This window comes from Daphnia pulicaria, chromosome 3 (genome assembly GCF_021234035.1).
Source record: "Daphnia pulicaria isolate SC F1-1A chromosome 3, SC_F0-13Bv2, whole genome shotgun sequence".
Classification (NCBI taxonomy): Eukaryota; Metazoa; Arthropoda; class Branchiopoda; order Diplostraca; family Daphniidae; genus Daphnia; species Daphnia pulicaria.
The window spans coordinates 1,277,806-1,290,761 of NC_060915.1; the positions used below are offsets into that span (position 1 = coordinate 1,277,806).

Here is a 12,956-nt window from a genome sequence, read left to right on the forward strand (position 1 = left end):
TGATTCTGGATAAATTTCATTGCGAGTTTTTCAAAGTTTATCGCGCTTTTTTATTCGCGATGGTTACGAGTCCAAATTCAATGAACAAACATTTCTATCACTTTGAAGTGATTTTCTATTCATCCATTGGGACTGGGAGGGTAAATTTTCATTTTTGAATGTCAACGGCCATATCACGTAGAACGCACCTGGTCTCGTCAGCTCCCAGAAGTTAAGTTACGTCGAGTCCCGTTAGTACTTGGAAGGGTGACCGCTTGGGAATACGGGATGTCGTTGGCGATGAACAGTTTGTTTTCAATAACAAACTTCTTGAAATTTTTTTTCAATCACGATGGTTACCAGTCCAAATTCTTAGATAAAAAATTTCAATGGCATAGAGATAGGTTCAATTCATCTATTTGAATGATTCTGGATAAATTTCATTGCGAGTTTTTCAAAGTTTATCGCGCTTTTTTATTCGCGATGGTTACGAGTCCAAATTCAATGAACAAACATTTCTATCACTTTGAAGTGATTTTCTATTCATCCATTGGGACTGGGAGGGTAAATTTTCATTTTTGAATGTCAACGGCCATATCACGTAGAACGCACCTGGTCTTGTCAGCTCCCAGAAGTTAAGTTACGTCGAGTCCCGTTAGTACTTGAAAGGGTGACCGCTTGGGAATACGGGATGTCGTTGGCGATGAACAGTTTGTTTAAAATAAAAAAACTTCCTGAAATTTGTTTTCAATCACGATGGTTACCAGTCCAAATTCGTAGATAAAAAATTTCAATGCCTTAGAGATAGGTTCAATTCATCTATAAGAATGATTCTGGATCAATTCCATTGAGAGTTTTTCAAAGTTTATCGCGCTTTTTTATTCGCGATGGTTACGAGTCCAAATTCAATGAACAAACATTTCTATCACTTTGAAGTGATTTTCTATTCATCCATTGGGAATGGGAGGGTAATTTTTCATTTTTGAATGTCAACGGCCATATCACGTAGAACGCACCTGGTCTCGTCAGCTCCCAGAAGTTAAGTTACGTCGAGTCCCGTTAGTACTTGGAAGGGTGACCGCTTGGGAATACGGGATGTCGTTGGCGATGAACAGTTTGTTTTCAATAACAAACTTCTTGAAATTTTTTTTCAATCACGATGGTTACCAGTCCAAATTCTTAGATAAAAAATTTCAATGGCATAGAGATAGGTTCAATTCATCTATTTGAATGATTCTGGATAAATTTCATTGCGAGTTTTTCAAAGTTTATCGCGCTTTTTTATTCGCGATGGTTACGAGTCCAAATTCAATGAACAAACATTTCTATCACTTTGAAGTGATTTTCTATTCATCCATTGGGACTGGGAGGGTAAATTTTCATTTTTGAATGTCAACGGCCATATCACGTAGAACGCACCTGGTCTTGTCAGCTCCCAGAAGTTAAGTTACGTCGAGTCCCGTTAGTACTTGAAAGGGTGACCGCTTGGGAATACGGGATGTCGTTGGCGATGAACAGTTTGTTTAAAATAAAAAAACTTCCTGAAATTTGTTTTCAATCACGATGGTTACCAGTCCAAATTCGTAGATAAAAAATTTCAATGCCTTAGAGATAGGTTCAATTCATCTATAAGAATGATTCTGGATCAATTCCATTGAGAGTTTTTCAAAGTTTATCGCGCTTTTTTATTCGCGATGGTTACGAGTCCAAATTCAATGAACAAACATTTCTATCACTTTGAAGTGATTTTCTATTCATCCATTGGGAATGGGAGGGTAATTTTTCATTTTTGAATGTCAACGGCCATATCACGTAGAACGCACCTGGTCTCGTCAGCTCCCAGAAGTTAAGTTACGTCGAGTCCCGTTAGTACTTGGAAGGGTGACCGCTTGGGAATACGGGATGTCGTTGGCGATGAACAGTTTGTTTTCAATAACAAACTTCTTGAAATTTTTTTTCAATCACGATGGTTACCAGTCCAAATTCTTAGATAAAAAATTTCAATGGCATAGAGATAGGTTCAATTCATCTATTTGAATGATTCTGGATAAATTTCATTGCGAGTTTTTCAAAGTTTATCGCGCTTTTTTATTCGCGATGGTTACGAGTCCAAATTCAATGAACAAACATTTCTATCACTTTGAAGTGATTTTCTATTCATCCATTGGGACTGGGAGGGTAAATTTTCATTTTTGAATGTCAACGGCCATATCACGTAGAACGCACCTGGTCTCGTCAGCTCCCAGAAGTTAAGTTACGTCGAGTCCCGTTAGTACTTGGAAGGGTGACCGCTTGGGAATACGGGATGTCGTTGGCGATGAACAGTTTGTTTTCAATAACAAACTTCTTGAAATTTTTTTTCAATCACGATGGTTACCAGTCCAAATTCTTAGATAAAAAATTTTAATGGCATAGAGATAGGTTCAATTCATCTATTTGAATGATTCTGGATAAATTTCATTGCGAGTTTTTCAAAGTTTATCGCGCTTTTTTATTCGCGATGGTTACGAGTCCAAATTCAATGAACAAACATTTCTATCACTTTGAAGTGATTTTCTATTCATCCATTGGGACTGGGAGGGTAAATTTTCATTTTTGAATGTCAACGGCCATATCACGTAGAACGCACCTGGTCTTGTCAGCTCCCAGAAGTTAAGTTACGTCGAGTCCCGTTAGTACTTGAAAGGGTGACCGCTTGGGAATACGGGATGTCGTTGGCGATGAACAGTTTGTTTAAAATAAAAAAACTTCCTGAAATTTGTTTTCAATCACGATGGTTACCAGTCCAAATTCGTAGATAAAAAATTTCAATGCCTTAGAGATAGGTTCAATTCATCTATAAGAATGATTCTGGATCAATTCCATTGAGAGTTTTTCAAAGTTTATCGCGCTTTTTTATTCGCGATGGTTACGAGTCCAAATTCAATGAACAAACATTTCTATCACTTTGAAGTGATTTTCTATTCATCCATTGGGAATGGGAGGGTAATTTTTCATTTTTGAATGTCAACGGCCATATCACGTAGAACGCACCTGGTCTCGTCAGCTCCCAGAAGTTAAGTTACGTCGAGTCCCGTTAGTACTTGGAAGGGTGACCGCTTGGGAATACGGGATGTCGTTGGCGATGAACAGTTTGTTTTCAATAACAAACTTCTTGAAATTTTTTTTCAATCACGATGGTTACCAGTCCAAATTCTTAGATAAAAAATTTCAATGGCATAGAGATAGGTTCAATTCATCTATTTGAATGATTCTGGATAAATTTCATTGCGAGTTTTTCAAAGTTTATCGCGCTTTTTTATTCGCGATGGTTACGAGTCCAAATTCAATGAACAAACATTTCTATCCCTTTGAAGTGATTTTCTATTCATCCATTGGGACTGGGAGGGTAAATTTTCATTTTTGAATGTCAACGGCCATATCACGTAGAACGCACCTGGTTTCGTCAGCTCCCAGAAGTTAAGTTACGTCGAGTCCCGTTAGTACTTGGAAGGGTGACCGCTTGGGAATACGGGATGTCGTTGGCGATGAACAGTTTGTTTTCAATAACAAACTTCTTGAAATTTTTTTTCAATCACGATAATTACCAGTCCAAATTCGTAGATAAAAAATTTCAATGCCTTAGAGATAGGTTCAATTCATCTATAAGAATGATTCTGGATCAATTCCATTGAGAGTTTTTCAAAGTTTATCGCGTTTTTTAATCGCGATGGTTACCAGTCCAAATTCGTAGATCAAAAATATCAATGGCATAGAGATAGGTTCAATTCATCTATAGGAATGATTCTGGATAAATTTCATTGCGAGTTTTTCAAAGTTTATCGCGCTTTTTTATTCGCGATGGTTACGAGTCCAAATTCAATGAACAAACATTTCTATCACTTTGAAGTGATTTTCTATTCATCCATTGGGACTGGGAGGGTAAATTTTCATTTTTGAATGTCAACGGCCATATCACGTAGAACGCACCTGGTCTCGTCAGCTCCCAGAAGTTAAGTTACGTCGAGTCCCGTTAGTACTTGGAAGGGTGACCGCTTGGGAATACGGGATGTCGTTGGCGATGAACAGTTTGTTTTCAATAACAAACTTCTTGAAATTTTTTTTCAATCACGATGGTTACCAGTCCAAATTCTTAGATAAAAAATTTCAATGGCATAGAGATAGGTTCAATTCATCTATTTGAATGATTCTGGATAAATTTCATTGCGAGTTTTTCAAAGTTTATCGCGCTTTTTTATTCGCGATGGTTACGAGTCCAAATTCAATGAACAAACATTTCTATCACTTTGAAGTGATTTTCTATTCATCCATTGGGACTGGGAGGGTAAATTTTCATTTTTGAATGTCAACGGCCATATCACGTAGAACGCACCTGGTCTTGTCAGCTCCCAGAAGTTAAGTTACGTCGAGTCCCGTTAGTACTTGAAAGGGTGACCGCTTGGGAATACGGGATGTCGTTGGCGATGAACAGTTTGTTTAAAATAAAAAAACTTCCTGAAATTTGTTTTCAATCACGATGGTTACCAGTCCAAATTCGTAGATAAAAAATTTCAATGCCTTAGAGATAGGTTCAATTCATCTATAAGAATGATTCTGGATCAATTCCATTGAGAGTTTTTCAAAGTTTATCGCGCTTTTTTATTCGCGATGGTTACGAGTCCAAATTCAATGAACAAACATTTCTATCACTTTGAAGTGATTTTCTATTCATCCATTGGGAATGGGAGGGTAATTTTTCATTTTTGAATGTCAACGGCCATATCACGTAGAACGCACCTGGTCTCGTCAGCTCCCAGAAGTTAAGTTACGTCGAGTCCCGTTAGTACTTGGAAGGGTGACCGCTTGGGAATACGGGATGTCGTTGGCGATGAACAGTTTGTTTTCAATAACAAACTTCTTGAAATTTTTTTTCAATCACGATGGTTACCAGTCCAAATTCTTAGATAAAAAATTTCAATGGCATAGAGATAGGTTCAATTCATCTATTTGAATGATTCTGGATAAATTTCATTGCGAGTTTTTCAAAGTTTATCGCGCTTTTTTATTCGCGATGGTTACGAGTCCAAATTCAATGAACAAACATTTCTATCACTTTGAAGTGATTTTCTATTCATCCATTGGGACTGGGAGGGTAAATTTTCATTTTTGAATGTCAACGGCCATATCACGTAGAACGCACCTGGTCTCGTCAGCTCCCAGAAGTTAAGTTACGTCGAGTCCCGTTAGTACTTGGAAGGGTGACCGCTTGGGAATACGGGATGTCGTTGGCGATGAACAGTTTGTTTTCAATAACAAACTTCTTGAAATTTTTTTTCAATCACGATGGTTACCAGTCCAAATTCTTAGATAAAAAATTTCAATGGCATAGAGATAGGTTCAATTCATCTATTTGAATGATTCTGGATAAATTTCATTGCGAGTTTTTCAAAGTTTATCGCGCTTTTTTATTCGCGATGGTTACGAGTCCAAATTCAATGAACAAACATTTCTATCACTTTGAAGTGATTTTCTATTCATCCATTGGGACTGGGAGGGTAAATTTTCATTTTTGAATGTCAACGGCCATATCACGTAGAACGCACCTGGTCTTGTCAGCTCCCAGAAGTTAAGTTACGTCGAGTCCCGTTAGTACTTGAAAGGGTGACCGCTTGGGAATACGGGATGTCGTTGGCGATGAACAGTTTGTTTAAAATAAAAAAACTTCCTGAAATTTGTTTTCAATCACGATGGTTACCAGTCCAAATTCGTAGATAAAAAATTTCAATGCCTTAGAGATAGGTTCAATTCATCTATAAGAATGATTCTGGATCAATTCCATTGAGAGTTTTTCAAAGTTTATCGCGCTTTTTTATTCGCGATGGTTACGAGTCCAAATTCAATGAACAAACATTTCTATCACTTTGAAGTGATTTTCTATTCATCCATTGGGACTGGGAGGGTAAATTTTCATTTTTGAATGTCAACGGCCATATCACGTAGAACGCACCTGGTCTTGTCAGCTCCCAGAAGTTAAGTTACGTCGAGTCCCGTTAGTACTTGAAAGGGTGACCGCTTGGGAATACGGGATGTCGTTGGCGATGAACAGTTTGTTTAAAATAAAAAAACTTCCTGAAATTTGTTTTCAATCACGATGGTTACCAGTCCAAATTCGTAGATAAAAAATTTCAATGCCTTAGAGATAGGTTCAATTCATCTATAAGAATGATTCTGGATCAATTCCATTGAGAGTTTTTCAAAGTTTATCGCGCTTTTTTATTCGCGATGGTTACGAGTCCAAATTCAATGAACAAACATTTCTATCACTTTGAAGTGATTTTCTATTCATCCATTGGGAATGGGAGGGTAATTTTTCATTTTTGAATGTCAACGGCCATATCACGTAGAACGCACCTGGTCTCGTCAGCTCCCAGAAGTTAAGTTACGTCGAGTCCCGTTAGTACTTGGAAGGGTGACCGCTTGGGAATACGGGATGTCGTTGGCGATGAACAGTTTGTTTTCAATAACAAACTTCTTGAAATTTTTTTTCAATCACGATGGTTACCAGTCCAAATTCTTAGATAAAAAATTTCAATGGCATAGAGATAGGTTCAATTCATCTATTTGAATGATTCTGGATAAATTTCATTGCGAGTTTTTCAAAGTTTATCGCGCTTTTTTATTCGCGATGGTTACGAGTCCAAATTCAATGAACAAACATTTCTATCCCTTTGAAGTGATTTTCTATTCATCCATTGGGACTGGGAGGGTAAATTTTCATTTTTGAATGTCAACGGCCATATCACGTAGAACGCACCTGGTTTCGTCAGCTCCCAGAAGTTAAGTTACGTCGAGTCCCGTTAGTACTTGGAAGGGTGACCGCTTGGGAATACGGGATGTCGTTGGCGATGAACAGTTTGTTTTCAATAACAAACTTCTTGAAATTTTTTTTCAATCACGATAATTACCAGTCCAAATTCGTAGATAAAAAATTTCAATGCCTTAGAGATAGGTTCAATTCATCTATAAGAATGATTCTGGATCAATTCCATTGAGAGTTTTTCAAAGTTTATCGCGTTTTTTAATCGCGATGGTTACCAGTCCAAATTCGTAGATCAAAAATATCAATGGCATAGAGATAGGTTCAATTCATCTATAGGAATGATTCTGGATAAATTTCATTGCGAGTTTTTCAAAGTTTATCGCGCTTTTTTATTCGCGATGGTTACGAGTCCAAATTCAATGAAAAAACATTTCTATCACTTTGAAGTGATTTTCTATTCATCCATTGGGACTGGGAGGGTAAATTTTCATTTTTGAATGTCAACGGCCATATCACGTAGAACGCACCTGGTCTCGTCAGCTCCCAGAAGTTAAGTTACGTCGAGTCCCGTTAGTACTTGGAAGGGTGACCGCTTGGGAATACGGGATGTCGTTGGCGATGAACAGTTTGTTTTCAATAACAAACTTCTTGAAATTTTTTTTCAATCACGATGGTTACCAGTCCAAATTCTTAGATAAAAAATTTCAATGGCATAGAGATAGGTTCAATTCATCTATTTGAATGATTCTGGATCAATTCCATTGAGAGTTTTTCAAAGTTTATCGCGCTTTTTTATTCGCGATGGTTACGAGTCCAAATTCAATGAACAAACATTTCTATCACTTTGAAGTGATTTTCTATTCATCCATTGGGAATGGGAGGGTAATTTTTCATTTTTGAATGTCAACGGCCATATCACGTAGAACGCACCTGGTCTCGTCAGCTCCCAGAAGTTAAGTTACGTCGAGTCCCGTTAGTACTTGGAAGGGTGACCGCTTGGGAATACGGGATGTCGTTGGCGATGAACAGTTTGTTTTCAATAACAAACTTCTTGAAATTTTTTTTCAATCACGATGGTTACCAGTCCAAATTCTTAGATAAAAAATTTCAATGGCATAGAGATAGGTTCAATTCATCTATTTGAATGATTCTGGATAAATTTCATTGCGAGTTTTTCAAAGTTTATCGCGCTTTTTTATTCGCGATGGTTACGAGTCCAAATTCAATGAACAAACATTTCTATCACTTTGAAGTGATTTTCTATTCATCCATTGGGACTGGGAGGGTAAATTTTCATTTTGAATGTCAACGGCCATATCACGTAGAACGCACCTGGTCTCGTCAGCTCCCAGAAGTTAAGTTACGTCGAGTCCCGTTAGTACTTGGAAGGGTGACCGCTTGGGAATAGGGGATGTCGTTGGCGATGAACAGTTTGTTTTCAATAACAAACTTCTTGAAATTTTTTTTCAATCACGATGGTTACCAGTCGAAATTCTTAGATAAAAAATTTCAATGGCATAGAGATAGGTTCAATTCATCTATTTGAATGATTCTGGATAAATTTCATTGCGAGTTTTTCAAAGTTTATCGCGCTTTTTTATTCGCGATGGTTACGAGTCCAAATTCAATGAACAAACATTTCTATCACTTTGAAGTGATTTTCTATTCATCCATTGGGACTGGGAGGGTAAATTTTCATTTTTGAATGTCAACGGCCATATCACGTAGAACGCACCTGGTCTCGTCAGCTCCCAGAAGTTAAGTTACGTCGAGTCCCGTTAGTACTTGGAAGGGTGACCGCTTGGGAATACGGGATGTCGTTGGCGATGAACAGTTTGTTTTCAATAACAAACTTCTTGAAATTTTTTTTCAATCACGATGGTTACCAGTCCAAATTCTTAGATAAAAAATTTCAATGGCATAGAGATAGGTTCAATTCATCTATTTGAATGATTCTGGATAAATTTCATTGCGAGTTTTTCAAAGTTTATCGCGCTTTTTTATTCGCGATGGTTACGAGTCCAAATTCAATGAACAAACATTTCTATCACTTTGAAGTGATTTTCTATTCATCCATTGGGACTGGGAGGGTAAATTTTCATTTTTGAATGTCAACGGCCATATCACGTAGAACGCACCTGGTCTTGTCAGCTCCCAGAAGTTAAGTTACGTCGAGTCCCGTTAGTACTTGAAAGGGTGACCGCTTGGGAATACGGGATGTCGTTGGCGATGAACAGTTTGTTTAAAATAAAAAAACTTCCTGAAATTTGTTTTCAATCACGATGGTTACCAGTCCAAATTCGTAGATAAAAAATTTCAATGCCTTAGAGATAGGTTCAATTCATCTATAAGAATGATTCTGGATCAATTCCATTGAGAGTTTTTCAAAGTTTATCGCGCTTTTTTATTCGCGATGGTTACGAGTCCAAATTCAATGAACAAACATTTCTATCACTTTGAAGTGATTTTCTATTCATCCATTGGGAATGGGAGGGTAATTTTTCATTTTTGAATGTCAACGGCCATATCACGTAGAACGCACCTGGTCTCGTCAGCTCCCAGAAGTTAAGTTACGTCGAGTCCCGTTAGTACTTGGAAGGGTGACCGCTTGGGAATACGGGATGTCGTTGGCGATGAACAGTTTGTTTTCAATAACAAACTTCTTGAAATTTTTTTTCAATCACGATGGTTACCAGTCCAAATTCTTAGATAAAAAATTTCAATGGCATAGAGATAGGTTCAATTCATCTATTTGAATGATTCTGGATAAATTTCATTGCGAGTTTTTCAAAGTTTATCGCGCTTTTTTATTCGCGATGGTTACGAGTCCAAATTCAATGAACAAACATTTCTATCCCTTTGAAGTGATTTTCTATTCATCCATTGGGACTGGGAGGGTAAATTTTCATTTTTGAATGTCAACGGCCATATCACGTAGAACGCACCTGGTTTCGTCAGCTCCCAGAAGTTAAGTTACGTCGAGTCCCGTTAGTACTTGGAAGGGTGACCGCTTGGGAATACGGGATGTCGTTGGCGATGAACAGTTTGTTTTCAATAACAAACTTCTTGAAATTTTTTTTCAATCACGATAATTACCAGTCCAAATTCGTAGATAAAAAATTTCAATGCCTTAGAGATAGGTTCAATTCATCTATAAGAATGATTCTGGATCAATTCCATTGAGAGTTTTTCAAAGTTTATCGCGTTTTTTAATCGCGATGGTTACCAGTCCAAATTCGTAGATCAAAAATATCAATGGCATAGAGATAGGTTCAATTCATCTATAGGAATGATTCTGGATAAATTTCATTGCGAGTTTTTCAAAGTTTATCGCGCTTTTTTATTCGCGATGGTTACGAGTCCAAATTCAATGAAAAAACATTTCTATCACTTTGAAGTGATTTTCTATTCATCCATTGGGACTGGGAGGGTAAATTTTCATTTTTGAATGTCAACGGCCATATCACGTAGAACGCACCTGGTCTTGTCAGCTCCCAGAAGTTAAGTTACGTCGAGTCCCGTTAGTACTTGAAAGGGTGACCGCTTGGGAATACGGGATGTCGTTGGCGATGAACAGTTTGTTTAAAATAAAAAAACTTCCTGAAATTTGTTTTCAATCACGATGGTTACCAGTCCAAATTCGTAGATAAAAAATTTCAATGCCTTAGAGATAGGTTCAATTCATCTATAAGAATGATTCTGGATCAATTCCATTGAGAGTTTTTCAAAGTTTATCGCGCTTTTTTATTCGCGATGGTTACGAGTCCAAATTCAATGAACAAACATTTCTATCACTTTGAAGTGATTTTCTATTCATCCATTGGGAATGGGAGGGTAATTTTTCATTTTTGAATGTCAACGGCCATATCACGTAGAACGCACCTGGTCTCGTCAGCTCCCAGAAGTTAAGTTACGTCGAGTCCCGTTAGTACTTGGAAGGGTGACCGCTTGGGAATACGGGATGTCGTTGGCGATGAACAGTTTGTTTTCAATAACAAACTTCTTGAAATTTTTTTTCAATCACGATGGTTACCAGTCCAAATTCTTAGATAAAAAATTTCAATGGCATAGAGATAGGTTCAATTCATCTATTTGAATGATTCTGGATAAATTTCATTGCGAGTTTTTCAAAGTTTATCGCGCTTTTTTATTCGCGATGGTTACGAGTCCAAATTCAATGAACAAACATTTCTATCACTTTGAAGTGATTTTCTATTCATCCATTGGGACTGGGAGGGTAAATTTTCATTTTTGAATGTCAACGGCCATATCACGTAGAACGCACCTGGTCTCGTCAGCTCCCAGAAGTTAAGTTACGTCGAGTCCCGTTAGTACTTGGAAGGGTGACCGCTTGGGAATACGGGATGTCGTTGGCGATGAACAGTTTGTTTTCAATAACAAACTTCTTGAAATTTTTTTTCAATCACGATGGTTACCAGTCCAAATTCTTAGATAAAAAATTTCAATGGCATAGAGATAGGTTCAATTCATCTATTTGAATGATTCTGGATAAATTTCATTGCGAGTTTTTCAAAGTTTATCGCGCTTTTTTATTCGCGATGGTTACGAGTCCAAATTCAATGAACAAACATTTCTATCCCTTTGAAGTGATTTTCTATTCATCCATTGGGACTGGGAGGGTAAATTTTCATTTTTGAATGTCAACGGCCATATCACGTAGAACGCACCTGGTTTCGTCAGCTCCCAGAAGTTAAGTTACGTCGAGTCCCGTTAGTACTTGGAAGGGTGACCGCTTGGGAATACGGGATGTCGTTGGCGATGAACAGTTTGTTTTCAATAACAAACTTCTTGAAATTTTTTTTCAATCACGATAATTACCAGTCCAAATTCGTAGATAAAAAATTTCAATGCCTTAGAGATAGGTTCAATTCATCTATAAGAATGATTCTGGATCAATTCCATTGAGAGTTTTTCAAAGTTTATCGCGTTTTTTAATCGCGATGGTTACCAGTCCAAATTCGTAGATCAAAAATATCAATGGCATAGAGATAGGTTCAATTCATCTATAGGAATGATTCTGGATAAATTTCATTGCGAGTTTTTCAAAGTTTATCGCGCTTTTTTATTCGCGATGGTTACGAGTCCAAATTCAATGAAAAAACATTTCTATCACTTTGAAGTGATTTTCTATTCATCCATTGGGACTGGGAGGGTAAATTTTCATTTTTGAATGTCAACGGCCATATCACGTAGAACGCACCTGGTCTCGTCAGCTCCCAGAAGTTAAGTTACGTCGAGTCCCGTTAGTACTTGGAAGGGTGACCGCTTGGGAATACGGGATGTCGTTGGCGATGAACAGTTTGTTTTCAATAACAAACTTCTTGGAATTTTTTTTCAATCACGATGGTTACCAGTCCAAATTCTTAGATAAAAAATTTCAATGGCATAGAGATAGGTTCAATTCATCTATTTGAATGATTCTGGATAAATTTCATTGCGAGTTTTTCAAAGTTTATCGCGCTTTTTTATTCGCGATGGTTACGAGTCCAAATTCAATGAACAAACATTTCTATCACTTTGAAGTGATTTTCTATTCATCCATTGGGACTGGGAGGGTAAATTTTCATTTTTGAATGTCAACGGCCATATCACGTAGAACGCACCTGGTCTCGTCAGCTCCCAGAAGTTAAGTTACGTCGAGTCCCGTTAGTACTTGGAAGGGTGACCGCTTGGGAATACGGGATGTCGTTGGCGATGAACAGTTTGTTTTCAATAACAAACTTCTTGAAATTTTTTTTCAATCACGATGGTTACCAGTCCAAATTCTTAGATAAAAAATTTCAATGGCATAGAGATAGGTTCAATTCATCTATTTGAATGATTCTGGATAAATTTCATTGCGAGTTTTTCAAAGTTTATCGCGCTTTTTTATTCGCGATGGTTACGAGTCCAAATTCAATGAACAAACATTTCTATCACTTTGAAGTGATTTTCTATTCATCCATTGGGACTGGGAGGGTAAATTTTCATTTTTGAATGTCAACGGCCATATCACGTAGAACGCACCTGGTTTCGTCAGCTCCCAGAAGTTAAGTTACGTCGAGTCCCGTTAGTACTTGGAAGGGTGACCGCTTGGGAATACGGGATGTCGTTGGCGATGAACAGTTTGTTTTCAATAACAAACTTCTTGAAATTTTTTTTCAATCACGATGGTTAC

General features: G+C 37.5%; 31 pseudogenes; all 31 read left to right on the forward strand.

The window, feature by feature from the left end:
• Positions 1-160: 160 nt before the first annotated feature.
• On the forward strand, positions 161-279 carry LOC124331406 (annotated as a pseudogene).
• Positions 280-563: 284 nt separating this feature from the next.
• LOC124335623 lies at positions 564-682 on the forward strand (annotated as a pseudogene).
• Positions 683-967: 285 nt separating this feature from the next.
• Positions 968-1,086, forward strand: LOC124331408 (annotated as a pseudogene).
• A 284-nt stretch (positions 1,087-1,370) lies between these two features.
• LOC124335625 lies at positions 1,371-1,489 on the forward strand (annotated as a pseudogene).
• Positions 1,490-1,774: 285 nt separating this feature from the next.
• Positions 1,775-1,893, forward strand: LOC124331409 (annotated as a pseudogene).
• Positions 1,894-2,177: 284 nt separating this feature from the next.
• On the forward strand, positions 2,178-2,296 carry LOC124331410 (annotated as a pseudogene).
• Positions 2,297-2,580: 284 nt separating this feature from the next.
• LOC124335626 lies at positions 2,581-2,699 on the forward strand (annotated as a pseudogene).
• Positions 2,700-2,984: 285 nt separating this feature from the next.
• Positions 2,985-3,103, forward strand: LOC124331411 (annotated as a pseudogene).
• A 284-nt stretch (positions 3,104-3,387) lies between these two features.
• On the forward strand, positions 3,388-3,506 carry LOC124334230 (annotated as a pseudogene).
• A 414-nt stretch (positions 3,507-3,920) lies between these two features.
• LOC124331412 lies at positions 3,921-4,039 on the forward strand (annotated as a pseudogene).
• A 284-nt stretch (positions 4,040-4,323) lies between these two features.
• On the forward strand, positions 4,324-4,442 carry LOC124335627 (annotated as a pseudogene).
• Positions 4,443-4,727: 285 nt separating this feature from the next.
• On the forward strand, positions 4,728-4,846 carry LOC124331413 (annotated as a pseudogene).
• Positions 4,847-5,130: 284 nt separating this feature from the next.
• LOC124331414 lies at positions 5,131-5,249 on the forward strand (annotated as a pseudogene).
• Positions 5,250-5,533: 284 nt separating this feature from the next.
• Positions 5,534-5,652, forward strand: LOC124335628 (annotated as a pseudogene).
• Positions 5,653-5,937: 285 nt separating this feature from the next.
• LOC124335629 lies at positions 5,938-6,056 on the forward strand (annotated as a pseudogene).
• Positions 6,057-6,341: 285 nt separating this feature from the next.
• Positions 6,342-6,460, forward strand: LOC124331415 (annotated as a pseudogene).
• A 284-nt stretch (positions 6,461-6,744) lies between these two features.
• On the forward strand, positions 6,745-6,863 carry LOC124334231 (annotated as a pseudogene).
• A 414-nt stretch (positions 6,864-7,277) lies between these two features.
• Positions 7,278-7,396, forward strand: LOC124331416 (annotated as a pseudogene).
• A 284-nt stretch (positions 7,397-7,680) lies between these two features.
• On the forward strand, positions 7,681-7,799 carry LOC124331417 (annotated as a pseudogene).
• A 283-nt stretch (positions 7,800-8,082) lies between these two features.
• On the forward strand, positions 8,083-8,201 carry LOC124334888 (annotated as a pseudogene).
• Positions 8,202-8,485: 284 nt separating this feature from the next.
• Positions 8,486-8,604, forward strand: LOC124331420 (annotated as a pseudogene).
• Positions 8,605-8,888: 284 nt separating this feature from the next.
• On the forward strand, positions 8,889-9,007 carry LOC124335630 (annotated as a pseudogene).
• A 285-nt stretch (positions 9,008-9,292) lies between these two features.
• Positions 9,293-9,411, forward strand: LOC124331421 (annotated as a pseudogene).
• Positions 9,412-9,695: 284 nt separating this feature from the next.
• Positions 9,696-9,814, forward strand: LOC124334232 (annotated as a pseudogene).
• A 414-nt stretch (positions 9,815-10,228) lies between these two features.
• LOC124335631 lies at positions 10,229-10,347 on the forward strand (annotated as a pseudogene).
• Positions 10,348-10,632: 285 nt separating this feature from the next.
• On the forward strand, positions 10,633-10,751 carry LOC124331422 (annotated as a pseudogene).
• A 284-nt stretch (positions 10,752-11,035) lies between these two features.
• LOC124331423 lies at positions 11,036-11,154 on the forward strand (annotated as a pseudogene).
• A 284-nt stretch (positions 11,155-11,438) lies between these two features.
• Positions 11,439-11,557, forward strand: LOC124334233 (annotated as a pseudogene).
• A 414-nt stretch (positions 11,558-11,971) lies between these two features.
• Positions 11,972-12,090, forward strand: LOC124331424 (annotated as a pseudogene).
• A 284-nt stretch (positions 12,091-12,374) lies between these two features.
• Positions 12,375-12,493, forward strand: LOC124331425 (annotated as a pseudogene).
• A 284-nt stretch (positions 12,494-12,777) lies between these two features.
• Positions 12,778-12,896, forward strand: LOC124334234 (annotated as a pseudogene).
• Positions 12,897-12,956: the final 60 nt, after the last annotated feature.